Source organism: Phalacrocorax aristotelis, chromosome 21 (assembly GCF_949628215.1).
Source record: "Phalacrocorax aristotelis chromosome 21, bGulAri2.1, whole genome shotgun sequence".
NCBI lineage: Eukaryota > Metazoa > Chordata > Aves > Suliformes > Phalacrocoracidae > Phalacrocorax > Phalacrocorax aristotelis.
The window spans coordinates 6920370-6947643 of NC_134296.1; the positions used below are offsets into that span (position 1 = coordinate 6920370).

The following is a 27274-nucleotide window of genomic DNA, read 5'->3' on the forward strand; positions in this document are numbered from 1 at the left end:
TTATTTTGAAGTAAGCGTTAGGTCACACTATTACTTTATGTCTGAGAGATGAGTTTTCTTTGCCTTTGAAGAGAGATGAGAATTAAACTGCAGTTTACCATCTCGTAAAGAAATACTGGACAAATTACCCCGCCATGCTGTATTGATTGGGATTGTTAGTTAAAAGTGACAACCAGGACTATAATTTACATGCAGACTCCGGATTTAAACAAAGTCCACAGCACTAAATCTTACACTGTGAGCCTTCTTTTGTATTTCTGACTCATTTTGTGCTGGGAATCGTTTAACCACAGACTTTAACTGCTAATACAGTTCCATGAAATGCAAAGCATAAATCAAAATTACTGGATCATTCGAACTCTGTCGGAGTAGTTGTTTATATGGCATTTTTCTTCTACTGCTTTTGTATGGCTACAGAGACACCATAAAATTATGATATACTGTACACATCTCACCACCATCTTGGCAAACTCTGTTGCAAATAAAAAACGGCACGCTTAATTATTTTCTTAGTTATACAGAGCATAAACACTAATGATAATAAAAGACACTATGAGAGGGCAGGTACAGTTATTCATCAGATCACATTGAAAGATAAATAAATGAAATATAACTAAAAGATGAAAAAAAAAAAATCTTAGAAGTGCCTTTGTCTCCATCTGAGATGATCATAGTTCCCTCGAACAACGCCTGAGCTCCAGACTCCTGCAGGAGGGGTCGGGCTGGTGATCAGGACAGAGCACGGGAAGAGACAGGTCTGGGTGTGCTGCTTGCTGCGAGGCACTTCACCTCAGTACATGTTTTTATGAATTCAGAACAATTATCTACCCCATCACGTCGCTCTGAGGTGCTGAATTAGTGCTTGCAGGCACGTTCTGCACTAGTTTATCAGAAAAAGCATGCAAACTCAGAGTTACTTAACGTTGTTCTCTCCATAAGACCTTGAATGGCTTGAACAGCACAGGTGGCCTGGGGTGAAGGACACCAGGAGTAAACATTTTCTCCCTGCCAGTAGCTTGGTGTGGAGGCTGGAAGCGAAGCTGTTATTCCAGCACTGGTACGCTAACGGGTCGGGAACCAGAGACTCTCCCATCCTTACCACCATTTACTAGAAAATGGTTTTCTTCACTTTCCATTGAGGACCTCAACGATTCAAAAACATTACCAGTGAAAGATATAAATATCTTTTTGGGTTAAAAACTGTAAAACAGTCTAGTTTTTTAAATTATATTTTTATGTAATCAGTAACGAGAATTTCTGGTCTAAAACTGTTAAGACCAAAAACCACATTAAAGAACAAACACCATCAAAACTACTGAAAAGAAAGCTTTCTACAATAAAGGACAAAAAAATTCCCACTGGGAAGCAATCCTAATTACGCTTTTCACCAGGCCTGACCCAGACATACACTGAACTTCCATCAGCAGCAGCTTGCGCTGACCTGTGACCACGAGCCAGAAGGGACCGTCCGTCCCAAGGACACGGCACTTTGGAACGCAGCGCTCCGTACTGGGAAGCTTACACAGCTCCGAACACAAAACTAGCCGACTCCCCAGAAACCTTGCAAGCTTTCTGCAGGGGAAGCACAGGTTACATCTCAGGTACGATCTCTAACCTCCTTCCAGTACCAAAAAAAACCCTCCAGGGCTTCCAGCACACAGGAAAAGCTCAGCTCCCCTGAGCTCTCCATGCGTTGCACTCCTCTCCCCTGGGCCATGCACCCCCGCGATGGCCGAGTGCTTTACCATCTGCAGGTCCGCTTCTGCTGCGTTTCTACAGCATTTAAACCTAGCTGCTGTCCTGGAAAGCGCATTTCTGAACACTTTGGTTGGCAGACAGACAGACCTCCTTAATGACTTTCTCATTAAAAGTTCATAATGCCGACACCACTTGCTCTCTCCCCCAGCTGCCTGCCTTGCTTATGAGCAGCACCCCTTTGGAGTTTATTTACATAAGCAACCAAATTTAACAAACAGCTAAAATCCAAGCGATGCAGAGCCTCTGAAGAATTGATCTCACCCCTTCAGTGAGGGCAGAGCCATTGCAAGGTGCTGCAGTGAGCTGGCAGCGTCTGCACCACCATCCCCTGCTGCTGCCTGAAAACTTTATTTCCCAGGAACCTGCCTCCGCAGGCATGTCTCCCAGTTTGCTGTCACAGCTTTGCTCAGGTCTGAGAGCTCCTCCTAAAAAGGCTTTTCTATTCTGAGCACCAGCAGCAGCCACAGCACTCTGCTCCATGCAGAAAGTGAGAAGCAGCCACGGGCCATCACCGCAATCTGAGGACACGTCCTCCGTAATGCCTCCGATGGGATGGACGAAAGGAACAGATGATTCCAGAGAGGAGTAACTAATGTTTAGAAGTAACTAATACTACTCAGTCTGGAACTGTAATCTGGCTGGAGTTCTGCGGCCAAAGAAAATGGAAGGGAAGGTACCATGGAAGCTACAAATCAAAGATCTCTCTCTAAATCAAGCCTTTACGTTCATTAATCCCAAATTAGCACATTAAAATAAAGCAGCAGTTGATTAATATCCCTAAGTAACACTTACAGTTGAGTGAGAACTTGATGCTAATATACTTGATATTACAGTGCATTAATAAAGAGACGGTCTCCCTTTACCAGATACGCTCTTGGAATTCAGCTCTCAGAAACAAACAATAGCAAGCAGAAACACATGGCAGAGAATAAAGCTGTGTACCCCTTTGCACTGACGGCAGCAAGGAAAGCACGAAGGAATGTTCCTTTGGGAGGAAAATGTAGGGACTAGAAGAAGGGCAGTTGGGAGTTTTTCAGGGAAAGGGTTCCCCATTCGGCATACACCAGTTACTGCAGAAGTTGGACTGGGAAGAGCTCCAGTTTCAAGAAAATTTGCTAAACGCAAGGATGAGGCAGCGAAGACACCAGAGGGGTGAATGCCTTGGAAACGGAGCTGGCAAGTCCAGACACAGGAGCTTTTAATCCGAATCAGGCAGATTTGGAGGTGAGGAGCGCCAAAGCTGCCGAACCCTGCACGGGAGCTTGTGGGAACGACCAAACAGGAGACGCCTTGGAAGAACCGCTGCTGCTCCAGGCAAGGGCTTCAGCCAGCTAACTACATCGGAACGATGGAGAAGGCGCTTGTATTTTTCATATCTCATCTGAGGATATTAGCCATAAATATTTTTTAAATGGGAAGCAAGAGAAGGCATTCTGTAAGGCTTTCAGATACTTGCTTAAAGGGTTTTAACTAGTATTGATAATTTTTTTACCAGGCACAGACATGCACCTTGTCTGAAAACACTGATATACTTCTAAGCCCAGAATGCATCACCAGATCAACGTCAATAAGACACGTCATTAAGTTTTATACAGTTTTCCCTCTGTTGGACTCAATAGAGCATAATTTCTAGACAGCACCTAGTACTGAATAAATAGAATGTTGTAGCAATGTTGGGAAACAAAGATGTAGAAGTAATTTAGGATAATTGGGCAACACACATGGTTATTAAAGATACTGGACCTGATTCTCTGGCAGCGTAAGAGAACTAACAAGAGTAAATCACATGAACGGCTGCTTTACACGGCGCTGGCTGCACGGAGGGGCCTGGGCAAACAGGGAAATTCAGACCAACGTGCCACCATTAGCTTGGGATTTCTGCCGTTTTCTTCTTATATGGATTTCCCTGTGCCAACATTCATCCTGCCAGCGTGTTAGACAAATTAAAGTGACAAAACTCAATATGGAAATTAAGATCATTAACTTATTAATCAAACTGTCGATATTATAAAAATCAGCATTAGCCTGCCAAATAATCATCTTACTGATGACTTAAGGCCATGCCTTTTGTCAATTAGCACTGCAGCCTGCTCCACTGCCCCTTGCCCGCCTCCAGACGTCGTGAACGAATAGACTGGTTCACTTCGGAAAAGACTATCTTGTTATTCTTTGTGTGATGATTACTTTGGTATTTAATTGCTTTAATTGCTTTGTTTTCCTGTGAAAATTCTGTTCCTTAATTATACTGAGCTGACAGTTAGTACAACAGAGAAATCTTGAACTTCAGTCTTCCAAGTCCAGATTCTTAGTCATCCCCCGCGAAGGTGTTTCAGTTTCCCAAGTGTCACATGCTCCGTGTACACACCTCATTGCCATCATCACATATATGCAGACTTTTTCTGAAAAGGACTTTTCTACAAATTTGTGGGTGTCAAAGTTCAATATAATCAGCATTTTCAAATTAATTTTGGTATTTCTCTGAATGTTATCATTTCAAGAGTTCTGACTAAGCCATAGTTATCAAAACAAAACTGCCAGTAAGAAAATGTGATTGCATGGAAAAATTTGACAGTGATTCCAATGGAAGACAATCATCAAGCACTTCCAATAACGATACAGTAAAACATTTTCTCATAAAATAGCTACTAGCAAATTTGAAGCATCTTGTACTTTTTAAAAGGAAAATTGAATGATAACCACGTGCTTCTCTACCGGTTGATATTTACTTGTTTGTTTGTGAGATGGCTTTACAAGCGGGGCAATAAGTTATTCGTTACAACCGCACAAACACTAATTCAGCATTTGCACGCCCAGCTCCTGACCTAGGGATGTTTGCCTTTACTTTTATGGCTGAGCTGTAAAAGCTTCGAAAACAGGGGTTTCGACTGGAGGCTGACAAACCGTGGCAAGCGAGGATGGCGCAGTACTCGCAATGCACTCTTTACTCTATCACTGACACTTCCTCCAATGACACAAGGTCATGCAATTAATGAATGGCAAAGCAAAACCATGAAAAATGGATATTAATGAAGTGTAACTCTGAGTAATAATGCCATAAGCAACCTCTGATAAAAAACACATTCTCCTAATAACATCTTCAATTACCTTCATTAACATCTGTCCACGGCAAGATGTGCAATCCAGCCCTCCAGGACCATGGACCCAGCAGATTTGGAACACACTAAAGTGCTTCCTCCAGCTTATTCAGGAAAGTGCTTACTGATGGATAGCTTAAATGACGATAATATGCATTTATCATCATTTTTCAGTAGCATATGCCTTCTTTATGTCATCAAGAACTTGAAATTTGAATAAGATTGCTTGCATTACTCAGGAGACGTACAGGCTCCAAGGAGACATGAAACACTGCCTGTCAAACACGTGCAGCCCTGCTTCCTTCATTAATGGTATTGCCGGCGCTGCTACCAACAGCCTGGGTCCACCACAAGTGCTCTTCTCCTTGCCACGCACTGGCGTTCTGTTCGGGTCCAGTGGTTTCTGGCAAATACACACGTCACATTCCTGCTCTTCCTTTTTAGAACAAGCTTTGAGCTTCTGAAAGATGCCAGACGGCAGTTCTAGGAAATTAAATCCTTTATTCAGAAATTAGCTCAGCATGGCACTGACATCTTCCTCAAATTCGCTCTCAAGTATTTGAGTCCTGTTTTGGAAAGGAAATTTCCAAGGAGAGGAGAGGTTATCAGTCAGCAAACCCTGGCGAGGCTTGCAACAAAGCAGGAGTAATTAGTGCTTTCTATAAAAGCACCTTTTAGGATACGGCCATTATCGCTATTCGAAGAATGAAAGTGAGACTAGAATTTCTGATAACGCTTTGAGCCATTTACTGAGAGTGAGAGATACTGAAGTAACAACAATCTACTCTCTTCTCAAGAACAGCTCTAGGCAATTTACGGCTCGCTCAGGACGATACAAGAGACAGAACAAAACTAATTATTTTGTGTATTTGCTAACATTCGTTTCCGTTCTAGGTTTTTGTTGACTTGAACCTACGCGTTAGGACGCTTTGAGCGCAGGGAGCCAACGTCAGCAAAGCTTCCTGCGAAGCCCCTTACTGGCTATTTTCAAAGCTGGTTTTTTTTTTTCCATTGCTCCACATACAAAAATGAAGAAATTTAATGTTTACTAATTCAATTTAAAATTGTGTAAAATCAAGTCCAAGTATGAAGGGAGGGAAACTATGCAAGCACTCCTCTTCTCATGGAAGTTGCTTGAAATCCTGTGTAATGGGAAGGAAAAAACTGAAAGAGATTTTCATGTCATCACTGAAGCCTTGCCTAGATTTTTTAATAGTAATTTAAATTTAATAAAGTCATCATCTGTAAATTTGCTCTCCTCTCCTTTGAATTGGAAAACATTTAGTCTCAACCCCTGCAGCCCTACTGTGATCATACAGAAATGCTAATAAGGTTATGTCTCAATCTAGTCCTCCCTGGTGCAAACAGAGTAAGCGAGTCTTTTCAGCTCAGGAACCTCATTTATCTTCTGCAAGTTATTCTGTTGTTATTACTACTACGATTTGCCAGCGCGGTGACAGCTGAGAAGGAAGGTGGAGAGGAGGAAGGAATAGTGCTTTCATGGCAAGGGAGTTATTGGTAGAGTTTCATTAAAGTTTACCCACGTACTGAGACATCGGGTATAGTAAAGGTGGAAAACAACAGTCAGGGCACCAATGAATTAGAAGGCTTTGTCAGTGGAGGGGGTGAGCCCTACGTTTAGGCCAGATCAGGGGAAGGTGTGAGGAATTAACACAAGTAATCATAAATTCAGGGGGTCAAGATTTAAGGACCTAGTTTTCCTCATCTCTCCCCTGCTACAGCTAAGCACTTCCTAATAGTAGAACATAATACAAATGGATAGATGCTTGGTCATTTGTTACAGCTCCTTCCTTGGAACCATATTTATGTGTATAATAATAATTTATACCTTTCACCTTATAACTCGGAGCACCTACGGATCTAAATTACGCAGCTCAGCATGCCTCCAACAGCCAGGAGGTGCTGCAGAGAGCCTGAGCAGGACGAGAAAGGCAGCCTGCCTGAGGCCGCCCGGACCCACGGCCGTTCCCCCGCCTCCCGGCTCGATCCAAGAACTCTCAAGAAGTTTCTCAGCCTGCATCGTGAGGAACAGAAGGTTGACAATTTTGTGGAAAACCCCAACCAAGTAACAAAAAAATGAAGAAAGGATGGATGCCTGCACACACAGGGCCTTGGGTTTGATTTGGGGGTGGGTTTTGGGTGGCTTTTTTTGGTTGGTTGGTTTGGGTGGCTTTTTTGTTGTTGGGGGTTTGTGTTTTGTTTTGGGTTTTTTGTTTTTTGTTTTTTGTTTTTTTTTTTTAGAAAAAAAAACCAAAAAAAACATTCTTAGCACATTTATGTGATTAGGAACTCTTCCTTTTTGGTAACTATCTTACATAAGTTTTGGCTGTATGGAAACATTTTTCCTTCTGAAATGCCACTCCTGCAGACTGCAGCGCACACAAACCAAATGACGGTAGTGTGCAGCAGTCCAGCTCACCGCTAAAATGACAGCCTTGAAACTGAAACCTTGTTAGCACGGCCACGCTACAAATCTGCCCAGAGTAAGGCTCCAGAATAAGGTCTCATCCTTGTCAGAGAGACATTACAAGATAAAAAAGAAAAAAAAAAAACAGCAGAAGATAAAGTAGTAGTTTTGTGGGTAAGGAAAGAAAGGGCAAAATAAGTAATTCCATGGGGCTGCTGAAGCGCGTTACCCACATGCCTCTATCGTTCCCTAAGAGGCAGCTTTTAAACTTGACCGGATTCAACCTCTGCTGGGGTGTTTGCATATGAAGGAAGGAAACGGTAGGAGTATGTTGCGTGGCGTGACACTCCAGCCCTTCAGATCCCGGCTCCCCATCACACCAGCAGTGCCCGTGCCGGCAACGGCCCCACGCACGTGCGAGCTGCAGCCCGGCACGGTGCAGCATCCCGGCACCCCCGCGCTGCCGGGGCCTCCCTTGCTGCACACGCACAAGGAGCAGGGATATCAGGAATACACAAGGCTTGCCCAAAATACTTCTCAGCAGAGGCAGAATTTAGCTCCCGGAGCTACAGGCTGCCTTCTGCCCACTCACATCAGTCCGGAGGGATGGCAGCGAGCAGCAGAGGCAGCTTGCAGGGACCCAGAACTCGTGGGAGAAGGTGGCACAGTTCCCGGGGAGCAGCTTTGCTTTGAGGCGTGAGGAGACCTGCTACGGCCACGACACAGAACGGTTCTGCAGAAGCCGTAACGAACCCTGCCGCCCTCCAGCCTGGGCACCTCTCGAAGCCCTGCTGCGCTAAAAGAGGGGAGTACGAGCTGTGAGGGGCTGGATGCCCGCTCCCTACGCCAGACCGCTCCGCTGGCTTTGCAAAGGCATTTCCACAGAACAAGGAACAAAGGGATTAGGAAAAGGTGTGAATAATGCACTTCTACCCCTGTCTATCCCCGCTTGCTGTAACAGATTGGTAGAATAACTTCATCCACCAGTTTATTAACAGCTTGCCCTCTCTTGTATCTCACCTCCATAATGAGATAGAGCAGATATGATGGATTACATTTTGCCTCCTGCTTCCATCCTGAATGAATTATCATTTCGCTCTTCTCGCGGTCTCGTGGTTTGGCCGCCTACAGCCCATTAAGTGTTGGGAAGTGGGAGGGGGAGGATGAAGCTACGTGATGTAAAAGGTAAAGGTCCCGCTGAGAAAGCAGTTTTAATTTTCAGGCTGGAAGATCTGAAATTAAAAGAGAATGAGGAGATTCTCTTCTATTTCATCTGGCAGTACTAAGAAAACAAACAGGAAAAGCCTATTGCAGGGAGTACCTGAGCATGCAGCTCTTACCAGCAAAACGCTCGCTCCCGATCGTTGAGGGCTCAGAGCCCAGACACAGTCAATCACTGTGAGCTGGGATAGGTTTTTTTTTCACCCCCCTGACCAAAATGCCTTATTCTGCAGCTCTGCCCCAGCAAAGCCCTCAGAGCGCCAAGTATTCCCAGAGCCATAACTCCTGCTCTGACAAGAAGTACTTTATACCACCTCCCTTCATACGAGCGTAGGAGTTCTACTCACACATCGGAACAGATCATCTAAAATGTAACATACGCTTTTGTGCATCTTTCTTAGGCAAATCCCTAAATAACAGAAATCAGAGGTTTTTTCAAGCATATTGAATGCTTCAACTGTTTTAGCTGTGTTAGAAAAATCAAGGTGCTTCAAGATTACGGATGTATCACAATGCCACTAACCACCTGATTTCTCTTCCAGAGAGATAAACTACTGCCTCACCCCAATCATTACCTTATCAGTCCCGATTCTTCAAGGAAATAACACCCACAGTTCTTGCCCTGGCCACTGCTTAAAAAATAATAAGAATGGCTAAGGATGATAATACAGAGCCATGCTGGAACCCCAGTGATTTTGTGTGTCCCATTTTATCCAGCAACAGCTGGTTTGAAGCCTCCCAGGAGCACAACCAAGTACCTGCCAACAGAAGGCAGAGTTGCACGATCCAGCTCCGAGCACTTTATCTTTGCTGTATCTTTCAGCAGTAAGTTTGCGTAATTATACGTTGGGTAAAGACGTGACAATTGCCTTTTCACTTTAAAGTTAATTTAGCACTATGAAAATTCATGAAGCAAAAATTAATAAGCTTCATGCAGCTTCAGCGCTGACCTCTTTTTTCCTTCTCTTTGCCAAGAGTTTGCTACAGGTTCTACTACTAAGAGCTGACTCTTCCCTGACAACCAGGAAAAAGCTTCAGAGAACTTGTCACCTCTCACAGCAGCAAAAATTTTTCACCCATCAGCACTGCCAGTCTTAACAGCTCACTAATATTTTCTCCTCACACATTCTTTCCATTCGGGTTTTGTTTTCAAGCATATTTTAGTCTAATGTGAACAACGGGTCCAGCCACCATTAGCAAAATACTGTAAGCGAATGTCTGAGGCGCGATGGATTCTTGATGGCAACTGTATCTAAATGGGCAAATTAAATCATAAAACAATTCCAGCTTTTGATAAACTTGAGTCACTCGCTACAAACTAAGTTTAAAAAAAAAAAAAAAGAGAGAAGGCTTGGCAGCTTATCAGACACCCTTAATTTCCATCTTCAGAATCGCATGCTGTGGTGAGAATATGAAAGATACTCATTTTACTCATACCTATGATGCAGGACAAGATCTGATTTTGATTTCAGTTACCCTACATACTATGCAGTAAGGCAAATTAAAAACAACCGAAAAGCCTGTCCCTGCAGACATTAATCTTTATCACAGACACTGCAGCAGCACCTGAAGGCACCAGCTGACCCGGCGCTGTGAGCACACAGCGCCCGCTGGGCTCGTCTGTGCCTAGTGCCCATAGGAACAGGCTTCGGGCTTGCTCCGAAAGCTTCCACAAGCAAGACAAGAACACTGCAGAAGGGGATTTACTCCCCTTTTCTGGTTTGGGGGTTGTTTTTTGTTTTTGTTTTGTGGGTTTTCTTTGTTTGCTTTGTTGGGGTTGTTTGGCTTTTTTTGTTGTTGCTTTTGGGTTGGGTGTTTTTTTGTTTGTGGGGGTTTTTTGTTTTGTTTGTTTTTGTTGTTGGTTTCTTTTTTTGCAGACTATAACCTGAGCTCCAGTCTGCTGCTGCGAAGGCCAGTCATCGAGGACTTCTCTGCCGGCACAACTCTGGTGGCCTGCTTTCCAGAAGATGTGGTGACCACCCGAAAACGCAGCTCCAACATTCGCGCAAGGTCACCCAGGATGGCACCGCAGTCCGGCACTGGTCCTCCTGCTGACCCGCTGCCTTTCCCGCGAGCCCCGCTGCCCCTCGGCCATCCCCTGCTCTCCCACGGGCCACGCAGCCGTGCCCGTCACGCACCGGAACCCCGCAGGCGACGCCACCCCCTGCGCCGCTTGCCTCCCGAGCCACCGCAGCGCCGGCCCGGGTGCTGCCCCTCAGCGATGCCGAACCCTCCGCTGCTGGGGATCAAACGATTTTGAATGTCATGAACCCAGCCTTGTAGCCAGGGCTTCGGCTTCCGCGGATTAAAGCTTAAACACTCAGATCCTACGTTCTGTGTCTAATAATCCTGTAATAATACCTCCCTAGACTCAGAAGGGAAAAGAAAATAAAGGGGTGAAAACAACTGAAGAAAACAAAAATAAAAAGATTTTTGCTGTATGTTCCTGAAAACCATGGGTGGGCTGGAAAAGTCTGCTCCAAACTCGCCCCCATGAGCAGAGCATGGGATGAAACAAGAGCGGAGGAACTCTGAAAAGACAAGGAACCAGCTTTGACAGATGGATGTAAATGTGCTTTTCAGTGCAGGAGAACAGTTGATTCTAAGGCATGAAATCAAATTAGTGCATCTGCAGCTGCCTATGTGTCATCCAGCTTCATATTTTACACACTAAAGACATTTTTTTAACCTCATGTTAGCTACACTTTTTTTTTTTTTAATATTACACTCCAGGATTTGCAAAACGGTATTGGCAGGTATTAAAACGAAAGCTGAAGCAACGGTGCAATCTGTCTTATTTTCTATTGTAACATGACAGAAATCTTTTTTGGACTCATTTACTATCAGGTAGGAGAAGACTTGGAAAAAATAAAATCCCAGCCTCAACTTCTTCAAGAAACGTTAAAGTCTAACAGTTTGGGGTTGGGTTTTCTGTTGTTGGGGTTTTTCAACTGGGGTTTTAAGACTTGTGCATTTCTTGATGAGGTTGAGGCTCGTTGGTCCTCCAACTGCCCTTCCTCCCGCCAGCCACACAACCCAAAGCGCCTCCACCACCAAGCCTCAGCAAAGCTGGCACCTGGACACGTTCCCCAGGGGGGCGAGCGCACTTCCCGACAGACCCGAGCGCAAGGAGGCCACTCCAGCCAGGGTGTTGGAGCGGTTCAGAGCACACTTCACAGGAAAAGGTCTCAGCGCTGCCCCAAGAGCTGCGCATCGCTGGGGAAGCGGCAGGTACAGACCCAAGCTACCCCTCGGGCTTCCTGAAGAAAGGTCCCCTGCTCTCACAGGCTCGGTGCGTGCTTGCTCTTCCTCTACCACTTTTCTAAGCCCACGCTCAGGACAGTTAGGAAGGAAGCCCAGGGGCAGAGCTGCGGGGAACAAATTGGTCACAAGCGGTTCCCCACCCCAGAGCCTCCCACACCTCGTCCAGCGTCACTCCGAGGAACGTTTCACGACTTTACAATCACAGCATTTTGCGAGGACCGGGGTGAAAGGCATTCACGCCCTCCGACGCCTGTCCCGCCCGCACAGCACCAAAGGGTCTCCTGCAGAGAATCAGAGCCTACAACCAGTTTTGGAAGGTCTCTGGTGCTTTTCTCCAAGCTGGTTGGGTTGATCAACTCCCTCATTTTTAGTCTAACATGGCTGGAAGACCAGTGCAGAATCACATGTCTGTACATGTAGAAAAAATATTTTCCATGTCAAAGGTAAAGTTATTAGATGTCCATATATAATGTTACATAATGCAGCCATACTGCACTACAGCCATGCGGAGGTCAAGTGATAAATCATTTAAAAATTAGTATTTTAGCCTTGTTTGCAGTCTTGAAAACTTCCATCCTCAGTGCTTTTAGCTTACCAGTTACTTGGTATTTCAAAAATTGGGAACAAAGCAGACAGCACAGACGACTAAATATTTGTTGTCTGATTTTCAACATAAAAATTATTGTGCTACACTTCAGCTTTCCATGAGCAATGATTACGTTACGGAACACCTGCCTACAGCCCTCAGAATTGATCAAAATAAAAAGCTGAACTTGTACAGTTTTTATAACCAATTCCTGAGGGTTTGGTCAAATTCAGTACAGGATAAAATTAACAGAGATTGATTTATGTAGAAGGAACTGTGGATGCAAGGTTGGTGAATTGTATATACTGCAAGTGGGAACGGCCATCGCCTGAACACAAATCAGATTAATTTTAACAGAAATAGGAAGACAAAAGGTACAACTTTTTTCCCCGTTTTCTTTCCAGTGCAAGTACCAGACTAATCTGTGAGGGGAGAAAAAAAGAAAGAAAGGGGGGGGAAAAAGGCAAATATGGGAAGGATGATTGTTTTCTTGTAACGCAGTGAGACAGCAAAACAAAATGAGGGTTTCACAAGTCCTAATCATTTGATTCCCACCTCTGATGCTTCATTTGTCATCCCCTGTATAGCAGAAAGTCAAGACTTAATATGTTACCAAGTGAAGAATTTTATCAAATAAAGGACCCGAGTGCTGGATCCTGCACTGCAACGATTTCTTCACGTCTCCCTTAAAAACGAGAACTCATCTCTAGAGTGATTCAGAAAAAAAAAAAGATCGCTTTTGCTACCTGCCAAGGGGGATTAATCTGGTAATTTGACATTTTTCTATCATCTCCTCTGGTAAAGCAGCAGGATAACAAACACGTTTCCAAAAGGTGCCCCCGAACCCAGCAACGTAAGTGTGGGTGAAGGAGAAGGTGGGAGGCAAAAGCTGGCCTTGCACCCGGGCTGCGCCGGCGGCTCCGCGGAGCCCTGCCTGGGGACCTCTGCTCCCGGGTACGGGCCATGCTTCGGGCGCGTAGCACAGTACGCAGCACACCTGTGGATGAGGACTTCCCCACGTGCAGGCTGGTTACCCACACACGTGTTTATCTCTGCTATTTATAAGCGATATAGCCAGAGCAGGAGCACCCCACGTAAATGGGAGCGCTGCCGCTCTACAAGCAAAGCTGTGTGTTTGGAGGCAGGATGCTCTGAGATGGCGCTACAGCATCTAAAGATCGTTACCCAGGAGAGAAGGCACTAGCTTTGGGGGAGGCCCTCTGTGCACTCTCCTAACTTGTAAAGGCCTCTGAACAGTGAAAAGAAAAACCCACCCAGGAAGAAAGTTATATCAGCAAATACCTGGAGCTCACACGAACCTAGTTCTGCATCCTAACCCATCTTGAAAAATCAAGGCCCAAATTAATGTAGGGAAAGTGCCAGCTCTGGCACCGAGAACCCTCTCTGCAAAACAAGTGACTACTGTGAAGACTTCATGACTAAAATAATTTCATCATTACGTTCCCTACGTGAACTGCTGTGGCTTCACTAGTGATGTTGCTTGAGCACCAGTAAAAAAATCCAGTAGGAAATTTCTGCCATAAGGCGTGATCCAAAAGCAGCTCTGTTTCTGTAGATCTTCCTTCTCTGACTCAGCACTGCCGCTGATGAATAATACTGCTTGCAAAGCACCTCTGCCTTTATCAAGCCTTTAGCCTACTGCAGTACTGGATTATTTTCCCCTGTCCCACTTTCCATTTCCTTGAAAACCTAGTGATGTCTCTGTCATGTTACTGTTTAAAATTCCCTGTTCCTACATGCATGTTACATTTGTGACGCCTGCTGTGGTTGCACACTGAAAGCAAAGTGCCAAACAATGAGGGAGAAGGAGGGGAAATCAAAGCATTTTAGAAATCTTAAGCTTGGCAAAAGCTGCGTATAATTTTGCTTAGGCTGCAAGTTGGCTTGAGAAAACAGTATCAAAGCACCATCTTTTCCAAATGCCTGAGCTTTACTTTTTATTCTCACTGCTTGTTGTACATCCCAGACTGACAGCTCTGGAAACTGTATGTTTTCCATTTATGCAATAAAAAGAAGGAACAACTCGCAACAGCACAGGTGTCTGACCTATCTTTCCCTAATAACGAACCCAAACTTGACCTGGGAGCATCACCCAGAAGGACCACGGACCCATACTCCAGTCCAACCCTTGATTTTCTTTCTTCAAACTCGCTACTTGTGGAAGTGTTTGTGAAAGACACAGCCAGAACTATAAATTGACAGTCCCGTAATGAACAATTGATGAAAATTTCACAACCAATCTGCTCAAAGTCCATGAGGCTGCATACAAATGAAAACAGAATATAATAAACACTTAAGTCTCTTGGAAGACCAAGTCCACCAAGACGCCACTGCACAGCTGTAAAAGCCCATTTGATGTAAACCCACAAGGCACAGGTGTTTGTTGCATTCCAACAGCGATGTAAAATTCCCATTTGCGTTCATTTTTACAGCGCTCTGACTTCATTCACCACTACCAAAGAGACCTTCGTTATATTCCTGGAGATGGCGAAGATAAGGCTGGAACACTCATCACTGCTCTGTGACCCTGTGTCTCCCTTCGGACCGTTCCCCTGTTTGCCCGGGGGTCCAACAGAAGCGTTTGAAATTCCCAGTGTTCTCAATTCATAGGCTAAAGCAGAAAATCGCTATTTCCACAGCAATCTTTTAAAATAAAAACAGTTTTACCTGTAAATCTGTTGGTATAAGTGATTTCTGCAGGTTCATCCCTGGCAGTAGATGAGATGTTCTCATAACGCATCGCTTCCCGATATCTGGATGCAAATTACAGGAGCTGTGCTTCCTGAAATCAACATTAAAAAAAAAGTTGAAAATGCATTAGGTTTGGGAGTAAGCTTGGCTGTCAGTATAATATTTCTATTACAGCAGCTATCCAGTTGGAAAAAACAGCTCATCCTCCCATATGATACAAACAAGCAGATAAGTTTGCTGCTATGAATTTGGAAACTTTTGACACTTGCAATATTTACATGCCATACACAGTTTATTATAAGCTGGCAATTAAAACTCTTCCTTTTCCTACATCAGATTAAAGCCAGTTCTGGGACCCATGGCATGGAGGGCTGTGAGCACTGCCCAGATGTGCGACAGAGGTGCAACCGCTGGCTCCCAGATTGCCCAGGCCTCTCCCCTCTGCTCTGATTTCCCATTTGGCCCATAGTCTCCCTGTAGGCTTTGCCAGTAATCTTCACTCCTGATTTACCTGCCCCTTCTTCATGCCTGAAATAAAACCCTTTTCTGTCGAGCTGATTGTGCTGGGGGTTTGCATCGCTCGCAACGAAATGCCACCGCCCCTCCCTGCCTCTCCCGGGCGCTGAGACTGACGCAGCGCAAAGTGGGTTGGGAAGCAGTCTGAGAAGTAGACGGACCTTTTTGATCCGCTGTCTTGTGACGTGCTGTCAAAGAGCGAATGCTCCTCGCAACACGTAAACACGTGGCGATGCTCATGCCGCAAGCTTTTGGCACAGCCCCGTCTGCACTTAAAGCAAACCCTCCGTTTGAGGGTCTCACGGCGGTTTTGGCAAAACAGCGGGAAACCCAGGGAGGCTGCAAGCGGCAACCCGGGAGGGGTGCACCCCACTGCCCGAGGGGCCGAGCCTCAGGGGAGCAGCAAGCACCTGTATTTCTTCTCTCCACAGAAGAGGAACTTATCACAAACACACCCACACTACGGAAAACCTCGTAACCGGCTCTGGGGCTCACACACCAGCCCCAGAGTGGCTCTGCCCCCCTGGACCGAAGAGCAGGGCCGGGTACAAAGTGAGTGCGTTTCCGGAGTCGCGTTGGTGCAGCCAGGGGAACGGACAGGACTCCGGGGCAGAGGGAAGCGTGATGGCACAGCGAAGCGTTTCGGTCTGCCCACAGCATCCTAGAGAAACCCCAGCCAAAATCCTGCACGTGCTCCGTTAGCCACAGTGTTTCTGCTCACATTAGACTTTAACGTAGTTCTGGTCTACGCACCGCCGCAAGAACAACTTCCTTCTGACTTCAAATCCTAGGATGCGTCAGACAATTTGCATTTACTTTTCAGATCCGGGAAGTGTTTTAGGACCCCATACGATGAAAGGCTGCCAACAAGCATCTTCATTAGTTGTAATAATCATTACAACTACACTTCTGTAATCACCTAACTGCCCACAGCCAAACGAAGCTCTTACAGACCACACGAGTGGCTTGGTTCGCTCCAGAAACGGACAGATACAGCCTGTGCTGAACCACCCGGCAAGTGCGGGGGAAACCCAACAGAAGAAAATACAGGAACCTGTTTGCAGGTAGTTTTATCTGTTTTTTTTCTGCCGGCGGCTACATAAAAACAAGAAGAAACCGAGATTTTAAACTGAAATTTTTCACTAAAATACTTGATGGCCATGTTAAAGCACAATTAAAGGAGCACTCCTAAAACCTGCAGGACACGGCGAGCGGGAGAGCGGGCGCTGCGCTGTCGGAGAGCCCCCTCTAGCGCGGCTCCCTGCCGGACAGACACCCCGTGCAGCGAAGCTGCCAGGCTTCGTGTGTGTGTTTGTTTCTGTGCTGTTCGAATGATTTCTGTGCAACCGTGTTATTTATGGCTATTGTCAGGAGAGGGAAAAAAATTTGAGGGGATTTTGGAGTCAGCTAGTTCACGCAGGGCCGTGCACGACGGACCCCTGCTTCGAGACCTCGCACTACCCGACATGCCAAGAAATTAGAAAAAGATCTTCAGCGTCGTTATATAGGCTAAATCTCCTTTGGAAAGGCTGCAGAGAGAACTGTAAAGATTCCACCCGATCTTGGTAAACAGGTTTACATCCCTAATTTTCCAACACAGTTCATCTGCCAGACTAGACTTTCAGCTCCAAAGGCAGGCTAATCAAACACATTTAAAAATGTAAAAGAAATGCTGCAATGAATATTTGTAGATAGACTGATCTGAATGTTATCAAATGAAAGGAATGACTTCAGGACCTAGAAGTATTTCTGTTATCAGATCAAACTTCCGTGTTTTTATAAAACTGTGAGGGGGTTTTTTCAGCCTCACTCACTAAATTATATTTAGCTCATAAAAGCTATTTAAGCCACAGCATATCTGCAACAGAATATGACAGGTTTAAGGACTCACTGAGGAAACAACTGGAATGATTTAAACTTAGAGTGTCTTTCAATTCTACCAATAAAGAATGAAATGCAAAAATAAAATACAATAAAAATAACCAGGGAAATTGTGTCTTGCAGGGGAAGAGCACTGATCTTCCCACGAGGCCTCCCCACAAGACCTCTTCCACGAGGCCTTTCCCGCATCCACTCGGTCAGGCCGAACAAGCACCTCGCTTGCTGCGCCCCAGAGCGCCCCGGGCCCTGCTGCCTCCCCGACTTCTCTGATGAGACGGTCAGCAGGACAGACCTCTGCTCCCCAGCCCAGGGGCGGGGACTGCAGTCCTTGGGCGCCCCACGTCCTTCCAGAGTTGCTCAACCACCAGATGTTAATCTCCATCAAGACGTTCCCAAAAGGAGGCAGAGGCACTACGTACAAGGACAGCAGGGCAATGGCTCAGCACTGTCAGATATTGACTCTGTGAAGAAGTGACAAGAAACCAGCCTAGACTTCTGCCCTGCACATTTAGGACCCTTTTATGTGGCCCACAGCAGGAAGCGACATAACAGCTGGCGCTCCTGCAACTAATGAAAGATGCCTTAAGAGGGCTGTCTAACCAAAAAACTCATCTGCACGTTCCTAGTAGAGCTAATAAAGAACAAATATTATCTCTCCCTGAAAACCCTTCCTTCCTCAGGACTTTCTCAGAGACTCTTCAGCTGAGAAGAGTTGCTCCCAAGAGTGTTCTCCATCAGCATCCTCATCACAGCACACACAAAAACCTCACTGTGAACTCAGACAAACTGTCCTTTTGATTTGTGAGGCTCACAAAAGGATCAAGACTTCAAACTGCTGAGAAGGGGAGGATCAGGTTACGATTTCTCCTCTTCTGCTGCTGGAAGAAAAGATTTTATACTCCTCCGAGTCTCACATCCAAACTTGTTTCTTTACCATTATGCCAATGAAGAACTATTAGTTTATTAAACAGACACCCGAGACCCATAGAGGTCATCAGGACAAAAGATTTGTGCAAGCACAGCTCCGTCATCTTGCCCTCTCTATCTTTTCTCCTTATTTTTATGGCACTTTATTTACTTGCTACCTGTTGTCTACATACTAAAACGTAACCTCTCAGCAGCAGAAGCTTAGTGCTTTGCTTTAACAGACTGCAACGAGGCCCTGACCTGAGCCCTGAGACACGACTGCACTAAACTCGCACCATCGCCAGGGACGAAGCGGACATTTCTGCATCTAAAACGGGTTTTGAGTGCTCTGCTTTCCACCACACCCATACATTGATCTTGCAGGGAACAAAACAGAGCTTCAGAGCAAAGACACAGACAGAGCACGCTCTCGGTCGCTGACGGGTAGAGTCATCTCTCCTGATGGTCCCTACAAGGGCACACACTCAGCAGGTGCCACCCGGCAGCCTTGGATCTAACCTGCAGGGCATCTCCATTGCACTCAACAATATTAACGTTGGTATCTTCATGTCATGGCATATCGTCAGGTCTAAAGATAAGCTGCACTGGAACCAGTCATGTGAGTGGCTCATCATCGAAGGAGGGCCTAAGTATCACAGTACCAGAGACCCCCTCCCAGGGCTTGGAGGAGCATGAACAGTTGTCTGAAGCTAACCACGAGGTGCCAAATCTGCAATTTAGAGTTGTCCCTGGTGTGTTGGGTTGTTTTTTTCCCCCCTCAGTGGGGCCTTATGTGCATAATAAAGGCCCAGATCTGCTTTTGTACTTGGAAGCATGTGTTGGTCTCTTTTCCCAAGTTACTAGGCACAGAACGAGAAGAAACTGCTTCAAGCTGCATCGGGGAGGTTTAGATTGGGTATTAGGAAAAATTTCTTCACTGAAAAAGCAGTCAGGCACTGGAACAGGCTGCCCGGAGCGGGGGAGTCACCATCCCTGGGGGGGTTTAAAAGACATGTAGATGCAGCACTTCAGGGCATGGTTTAGGAGATATGGTAGCGTTGAGTTCACTGTTGGACTTGATGATCCTAGAGGTCTTTTCCAACCTTAATGACACTATGATTCTATCTTCCAGAAGATCCACCAGTTTCCACTGTTACAGAGGTCACATCAGTGATTTGTACAACTCCCATCAGCGATACAAGCCAGCAAGGAAGATGGCTACGTACCTTCTTGAACCAGGCAGTTTGTAACGCTGGGATCTGTCTGACACTTTGCCACAGGGAGCTGAAGAGGATTTTCTCTTCTGCTCCCATTTGTTCCAGACACTTTCCATTCACATCTCATGTAGGAAGTTACAGACTTTAGAATCTATGTCCATAGACTGAAGTCAAAAAAGGAGACAGGAATGGGTGGCGGAATACAAAGTAGGAGACATTGCAAAGATGGTTAAATAAAAAGTCTCTTTTTTTCTTTTTTTTTTTTAAAACAGTTCTGTATAGTGCAAATGTGAAAAAAACACCCACAGCAATATGGGTTATGGAACATTTGTCAATAAGAAAGAGAATAAAAGCAGGCACTAAAACAACAGAAATAATGACTCTACTTTCCAGATTTTGATTCTAAAATGTCTGGTGCCTCAGGCAGTTATCTGAAAAACTCTTCTTCAGCACAAAACCTCACTGTTTCGCCTCAAATAGTTGTAGTTAACAAATATTCCGTGTGTGTGTGTGTATGAGAGGCACTGACAGACAGCCTATAGCTACATGAAGAGATGGAACTGCCAAGAGGGAATAGAAGCAAAAGTAAAACGAAATATTAGAGCAATGTATCTTAGGCTTGGAAAAAATATTTCCTCTTTCTTTGTCTTTCCCATGTCTGGGGGAGCCGCAAACTTGAACTGCGCCTAAACCACTGCTGTGTGCAGGGAAAATGGTGGAAATCACCTCCTCCACTAGAATTGTCTCACCACACTTGGAAGTCACCATCCAACCCACCCACCTGTATCTTCTGGAGCGTGCAACACAGTGAGATTTTTCTCAGTGGTCTTCATTGAGCTGCTGTGCCGGTCACTACAGATCTTCCACGAGAGAACATTACCAAGAGAAATGGGAGGATGTTACCACACTTCTGAGAAAAGGCACATCCGACTGGGATTACCGCAATCTATTTCTTTCCTCTTGTTGCTTATGATTTTGCCACATTGCCTGAGCCAAGCAGTCCAGCTAAAGCTCCAAACTCCATCTGTGTTTTAACTGCGATGGTTACAAAACCCGATCATCAATATTTAAAGAATAACTGTTTCACAGCATGCTTCCAGATGTACTCGCTTTCATTATTACCTTATTACTTAAAGTCAACAGTATGTGATATATTAAATATATAATCTACTCTGACACTCACCTACATGCTGCTGTCGGGGGCAGTATCCTATGAGAGACAAGCGCATTATGTTTTGCACAACTACTGAAATTAAATTTGGGTTTAAGAGGTGCCAGAATGCGACAAGTAACATCCTCGGGCTGAACTGAATCCTTCTGCCCACACACGAGGTACACGAGAGGCAGTGGTAGGGCCAGCCCACCGCTCCGAGCAATACATCGCCTCTAACAGCCAGCCCACGGGGGGTACAAGCCAGCCACTGCCACCTGGAGGAATCGCTCTGCTGATGCTGACACTCTGTATTTACTGCTGTAAATATTGCTCTTCTGTCCAGTTTCACGTCAGAGAAAGCAGCCATCAACAGAAAAAAATATCCTAAAGCAAAGCTCAACTGCTTCAGTGCTCAGAGATGCTCCCACCTGCTTGTCCCAGAGATCTCTGCTGCTGGTGAACACCAGAGGCCTCTAGAGGACACTAGTGATGCCCCATTAGCAGTTAGTTTTATTCTAGAACCCAAGAACTCCTGTGCCCCTCAAATACTTCCCAAACAAAAATGCGCTGTACCGTACAGTTCAGCCAGCAGAACTACAGCTCACCATCTCCTTATACCTCTGGGAGGAAAACCACCTTGCATTTTTCCCCATCAGAGAGCTGTGACACTGAACCGCAGATGTCCCTGCTGCCCTGGCAGAAGTACCCTCAGACTCCCCACTTCATGTCTCCCACCCCACTATGGCACGTCCCACAGCAAAGAGGGGAAAAAAAAAACACAAGCAAGGGGAGCGGAGTGCTTGCCTCTAGCCACCTACATTATTTGGGTAAGCAGATTTCTATCCCTGTATCCCTCAGTCTGGGCAGTCACCCTAGCATTAAAAAAAAAGTATATTAAAAGCATTCATTTCCCCCCATTTCTATTTCCCTTGTCTGAAGCACACAAATGCCCATGTAAGCCTGCATTTGATTACAAAATTGCTTTGTATTCCATTTAAGACCGTTTCATCTGTTACCCAGGGATGTAGGAGGACTGAGTTGTGTCACCTTGTAGTCTCTGCCAATAATGTCATAATTTGGTATGGAAACTATGCATACTATTATGTTCTAATTTGATATTTAAAACATGCTTTGGCAGACAGCTGACTCCTATTGATGCATTTATCTGATTTCTCTCTGCCTTTCTGTTCTGAAAATACTCAGAGGGAATATGTCATATCACATTTTTGTTATGCACACTGAATCTATATAACTTCCATTTTCTTTTTTTCCTAGAGCTCGGTAAATAGATGAGCATATAAAAAAAGGAAGGAAAGTGCCAAGACTGCAAATTGGGTAAAATTCAACCACACGGTACAGAGAGAGAACTCCAAGTGTCAGAGATCAGAGCTCTAGATCTTCATTGTCTTCAGTCCCGTCCCTTCTTTCCGCTCTTTCTATTCCAACTCCCTGTCTCCAGATTCCCCATCGCTTCGTCTCAATCTACATTCGTCCCCCCACACCCTCATCTCTTCTTCCACCAGTCCGTACTGCAGATTTCTGCTGCATCTAAGGAGCTAACAAGGAGATATACTGCCCTTTTGTGGGAATACTGAAGTATTTTAAAAGGAGATGAGAACCGAATACTAATCCTAAAGACAAGGCCTCTTCTTGACTCAGGATGTTCCTGCTTCACGCAAATACTCGCCATGGCTGGCACGAATTGCAATTAATTTCGCTGAAAACACTGCAAATATGTAATATTAAGGATTAGGCTATGGAGCAGTTGGACAGAAAACTGGGAGGCTGCTGCTCACAACGGATCAATATTTGCAAGGAAGTGATACAAACTGATGAGGAAGGGCGAGCGGCGCTGCTGCAGCAGGCCTGTCCACCCAGCAGAAGTGACACAAACTGACAGGGGAGGTGAAGCCAGCCACTGACATCATGAAAATTACAGCATAAAAGCAATAGCAATTCAGTTGATGAAGCAGTTTGCCAGAGGAAAAAGAAAAACAACCATCAAGTTCAAAAATAGGAGGCCGACAGAACGCAAAGGGAGAAGGGAACAGAGGAGAATCAACGGTCAAATCGGGGCAATGGCCTGGCAGGGCAGCAGGAGCGCCCGTGGTGAGCAACCGGGCAGGGAGGGCTCCCTCGTTCCTGGAGAATAAGCAAAACTGTCTTCTTGGAAAGAATATTTCTGCCACTTCCAATTGCTCCCGCATGGGTAACTGCCCTAATTCAATTAAGTTTTTATTTCTAACGAACGCCGGCGAAGAGAGCTCAGTTATGAAACCAACAGGATCATGGAATAATCGTGAGCCCGTCTGAAGCAAACGCATTCCCCCAGACCGGGAATAGTGCGAGCGAGCCAGAAAATTCTGTCTTCGATATATCAATAAAAAGAGCTACTCAGAATTAACAAAGTCTTTCATCTACTTTTGGAGTATCTTCATACAAAACGTAAATGACTTGGTAGTGGCCACACAGCTTTTCGGAAAGCTTTAACATTCTGAATAATAGGTTCACTTTTACATCACCTAGTGTTATCATTTGGATTGCCATCTCTCCCCCATCACTGGATATGAATTTTCTCCCAAGAACACCGAATTTTCATACATTTTATGAATTCAAGATGCAGTAGAGCCCACCATATGAACACGAGGGAGATAAAAGACATCCCTTACGATTGGAGAGAATGAAGGTTACAAACGGTTTCAATTAAAGCTACACAAAGCCATGGATTCCCTGGGTTATGTTTTCCACATTTCAATATTTGTCCATGATGTGCACACAAACAGCCCTCCGAAGAATCCTGCCCTCAGTAATTTTCCCTTTTCTTAGTCCTGATGTACAAAGCCTGGCCTCCTGGGATATTAAGAGCATCTCACAAGGACAATACAACTTCGTATTGATTCTATTTCCCAGATCCATAATCTTTGTTGCTTCAGGAAACACGAGAGTGAAGGGAAAAACAATGCATGGTTTAATTTAAATACCACTACTAGCAAAAGGGAAAAAACCCCACAAATGGAAAAAAAAGCAGCAGAGGATGGTGCTTGTTTGCTGAGATTGTGCTACACGAAACACGCAATATAAACTGACAAGGGAGGGAGATGATCATTGTTTGAATAACATCAATACCAACACAGACGCATCTGAATCTGGCAAGGGACACGGACGTCCAAACTGAGAAACACTGACGTACCAGTAAATATTCTCCAGACAGCGAGGGGGAAGGGAGGAGCAGCAGAGGAGCAGCAGAGGCTAGTTGGGACTGGAGGCAGGCTGGGAGAGACCGGGAATAACGCTGGCTCCAAGTTACTGCTGGGCAGTAAATGTGTAAATCTAATTAAGGCCTTCCCAGCTTCTGCCTTTTTTTTTTCCTCCTCCCTTTCACTCCCTTTTTCCATCTGGATCATCACAGTTATAGATCACCGTTAATTGGTGTTTCAGGTATTTTTCTGCTAATTGTTTTGGTGTAATTAACCCTGCCTCAGAAGAGGGAGGTCGGTGCTGCTCAGCCATGGAGGGGAGCTGGTGCTTTGGAAGATGCGACGGGGTGACCCACCGTGCCTTGCAAGCACGACACAACCCTGCTCCACACAGACCCACAGACACCAGCTAGTATGAAAACAAAACTGGGGAGAAGGAGAAATTACATGCAGCAATGAATACTCCAACCTTTGCCTTTTATTCTTGTATCAGCGCAAAAAAAGGACGGTAATCCTACACTAGATTATTTGGGAGGTTTTTCCTTCAAAACAAGTTTGACTACCTTCCCCTTTAGGAAGTTTGAGGATAGAATTTTAAAGCCTTCTCCTTTTCCCTTTCCCCTTTTTTTTTTGTGACAGATGACTTTTCAGCCCATTTTGCCCTCATTTCTTTCCAGCAGAACCAACCCAGCTTTTCTGATTGCATCACGCAAAAATGCAAGATGCAGAGTGCATCAAGCACGCCAGCACACCCTGCTGCACCCCGCAGCATCGGCGCCCTCAGCTGCAAGGGCCTCGCACCGGGGGGACCCCGCTGGCACCCATCGGGAGCGCGCTCGGGCGGGTGCTGCCCTCCGGCACCCCAGCTTTAGCCGATCAACCCTTCTACCCATGTACGAGCGTGGCCGCAAACCTCAACGACGACCAAAAGTTGTGACCAGAACTTCTCATTCCAAATACTTCGGGTTGACATTTAAAGAGGTAACATGACAATTCATTGTGCTAAATCAATTACTGATTATCAATATAGCACTTAGTGATGTATAATTAGTATGTAAAAGATATATTTAGCTGTAGATTACACTAGTAATAAGGGCTACACGAGCAATAGCTGTATAATTACATTTTATGAATACAGGAAACCTTTGAGAAATGCTCCGAGATTTAATTGACATTTAACAAGATAACTACGGCAAGTTAATTAGAAATTATATGCTAAAAATATGAATTAACTTTTAAATAATATTTTAGCTTGCCGCAGTATAACTATAGTAGCTTGTTAAATGCCAGTGAAATACCTAAATGAAATAGTTCTTTCAAACACCGTCTTTCTAATTCATTTCCCACAAACTAAAGCCTGTATTATCAGCCTCTCACTCTGAATTCTTTTTGGTATAAAAAGGCTGAGTTGATCAGCTTCATGAAAGACTTATTTTTATGGTCCTTTCATACTTTTTTTTTTAAAATGAGATTTCTCTTACATTTCTATCACTATCCAGAGAAAAGATTTCAGTTCAGCTGCGCTTTCAGCTTTGAACCCAGAACAAAAATGCAAAGTAAGGCACTGACAAGCATTTAGACTCCCTGCAAGGTGATACATCAGGGCTTCTGACAGTGCTAATACAGCCAGAAATTTGGAGAATAAAACAACTCTGAACTGGGCCTGATGTGGATGGGTGTAATCACAAAGGAAATATAATAGCAGGTTCTTAGCACAGCTACGTTATTTTTAGCTCTAGGTAGGGTAGTGCAAAGATGATGGAACTCTGGCTCAAAATTAAGTTTACCACAGATGCTCCGGGGAGCTGTAGAGCCGGAGCACAGACACAGGCCTTTTTCACCTGCCTCCAGCATGCCGGATGAATGCTATTTCCACAGCTGAAGCACCCAGCAGCCCTGGGTGATCAAAAAGACTTGTGAAAGGGAGCAGGGACTCACAAGTTAGGCTCCGAGATGAGTGCCAGGAGATCTAACATCTCTACAGTTCAGCCACTGCTATTTTTGATTATTATCCATAAGACTTCACATCTACACATCATTTGGGATTTGGGGTTTTTTATTACTCCCTGCCCTACCATACGTTGCCCGTAAGTCACCTGGAGCTTAACTCGCCTCCACTGAGAGTTTTTCAGCACCTCAGCTATGCAAGACCCTGATCTCTGGCTGATTAATCTGGCTGCATGGAGAGGGAACCAAGTTATTCAGAGGAGAAAATGGACTACCATTACTAAGGGAAAATAGCGTAATTTCTCCTGCCTCTTGCTCAGTATGTCCCAGCAGACTCCAAGGTCTCTCTTGCAATTTCTTTTTGCCAGCATGCCCTCGTTAGCATTCTGGACCAGATACTCCAGATTATGCATACACAGAGCATACATGATTTAGTGTTCCTGCTCTTGAAAATGTCGCTTACTTCAATATATCACAGGAGGAAATGGAGAAAACAAGATGATAAAGCAGTGAGGGATGGGCAAGATGACCTGATCTGCACCTAAGATTGCAGTACTGTGCAGTTAATGTAAATTGAGGGGTTGTTTTTAAACTATGAAAGCCAGGCACAAGCAGAGCGCACTTTGGACAAGAGATACAACTACTCTAGTCTTGGCCCAAGGCCTGACTCTACATCTGATTAGAAGTTAAGAAAAGCTTTAAAAATAAAAAGCAAAGCCAAAAAGCCAAAATGTCCCCAACCTCCCCTCTTAATCCAGAAAGGGCAGGAGAGCAGACCGCCAAAGAGTTACACTCTTAGAGGGACGTGTATTTTCCTGGTTGGAAACCCTGCCTAATGCTCACAAAACCAGAGGAGAAGAGACAGAGGAAATAGGAGAAATGCATCAGAAAAACAGGATTTCTGGAAGACAGGTTTCTGAGCAAAGCTTACCTTCATGCTGCTTTTGCACAGACTGTGTCTTCTTTTCTGATGAAGCCATACCCTGACGGCTTCCAATGAAGCCCAGGTTGCCGCTTACAGAGTTTCTACTGAAAGAGTTGGTCCTGCCATGACTGCTAGCCACTATAGTTAAAATAGATAAAGCATTAAAAAAAAAACCTAAGCATAATAGCCTTTCCTGCAGCTGATACTGATCCCTGCAGCAAGCAGAGGAGTGGCCTGGGTTGCTGGGTTTATCGGCTCTGCAGACCCAGGTGAGGGCTGACTTGCTAATTTGCCACAGCTGTGTCTTCAGCAGGACTTTAGGAATCCAGCTCTCATTGAAGAGGAGAGTAGGGAGAGCTGTTAGCTGGAGGCTTTGCTGCAGAGTTTTCTTAAACACCTAGGCAGCTGGGGGGGGGGGGGGTGTCTACCTACTGCTCCTTCCCAAAACTCTCCCTCAAGAGTAATGAT

At 45.1% G+C, this 27274-nt stretch overlaps 1 long non-coding RNA gene across 1 annotated transcript in view; it reads right to left on the bottom strand.

Moving 5' to 3' along the window:
* LOC142067251 (uncharacterized) overlaps positions 1 to 27274 on the bottom strand; it is a 307523-nt gene that overhangs the window by 213843 nt on the left and 66406 nt on the right. Inside the window, exon 5 of the long non-coding RNA XR_012663941.1 lies at positions 15041 to 15155. This is a non-coding gene — a long non-coding RNA (uncharacterized LOC142067251). The remainder of the gene's footprint in view (positions 1 to 15040; positions 15156 to 27274) is intronic.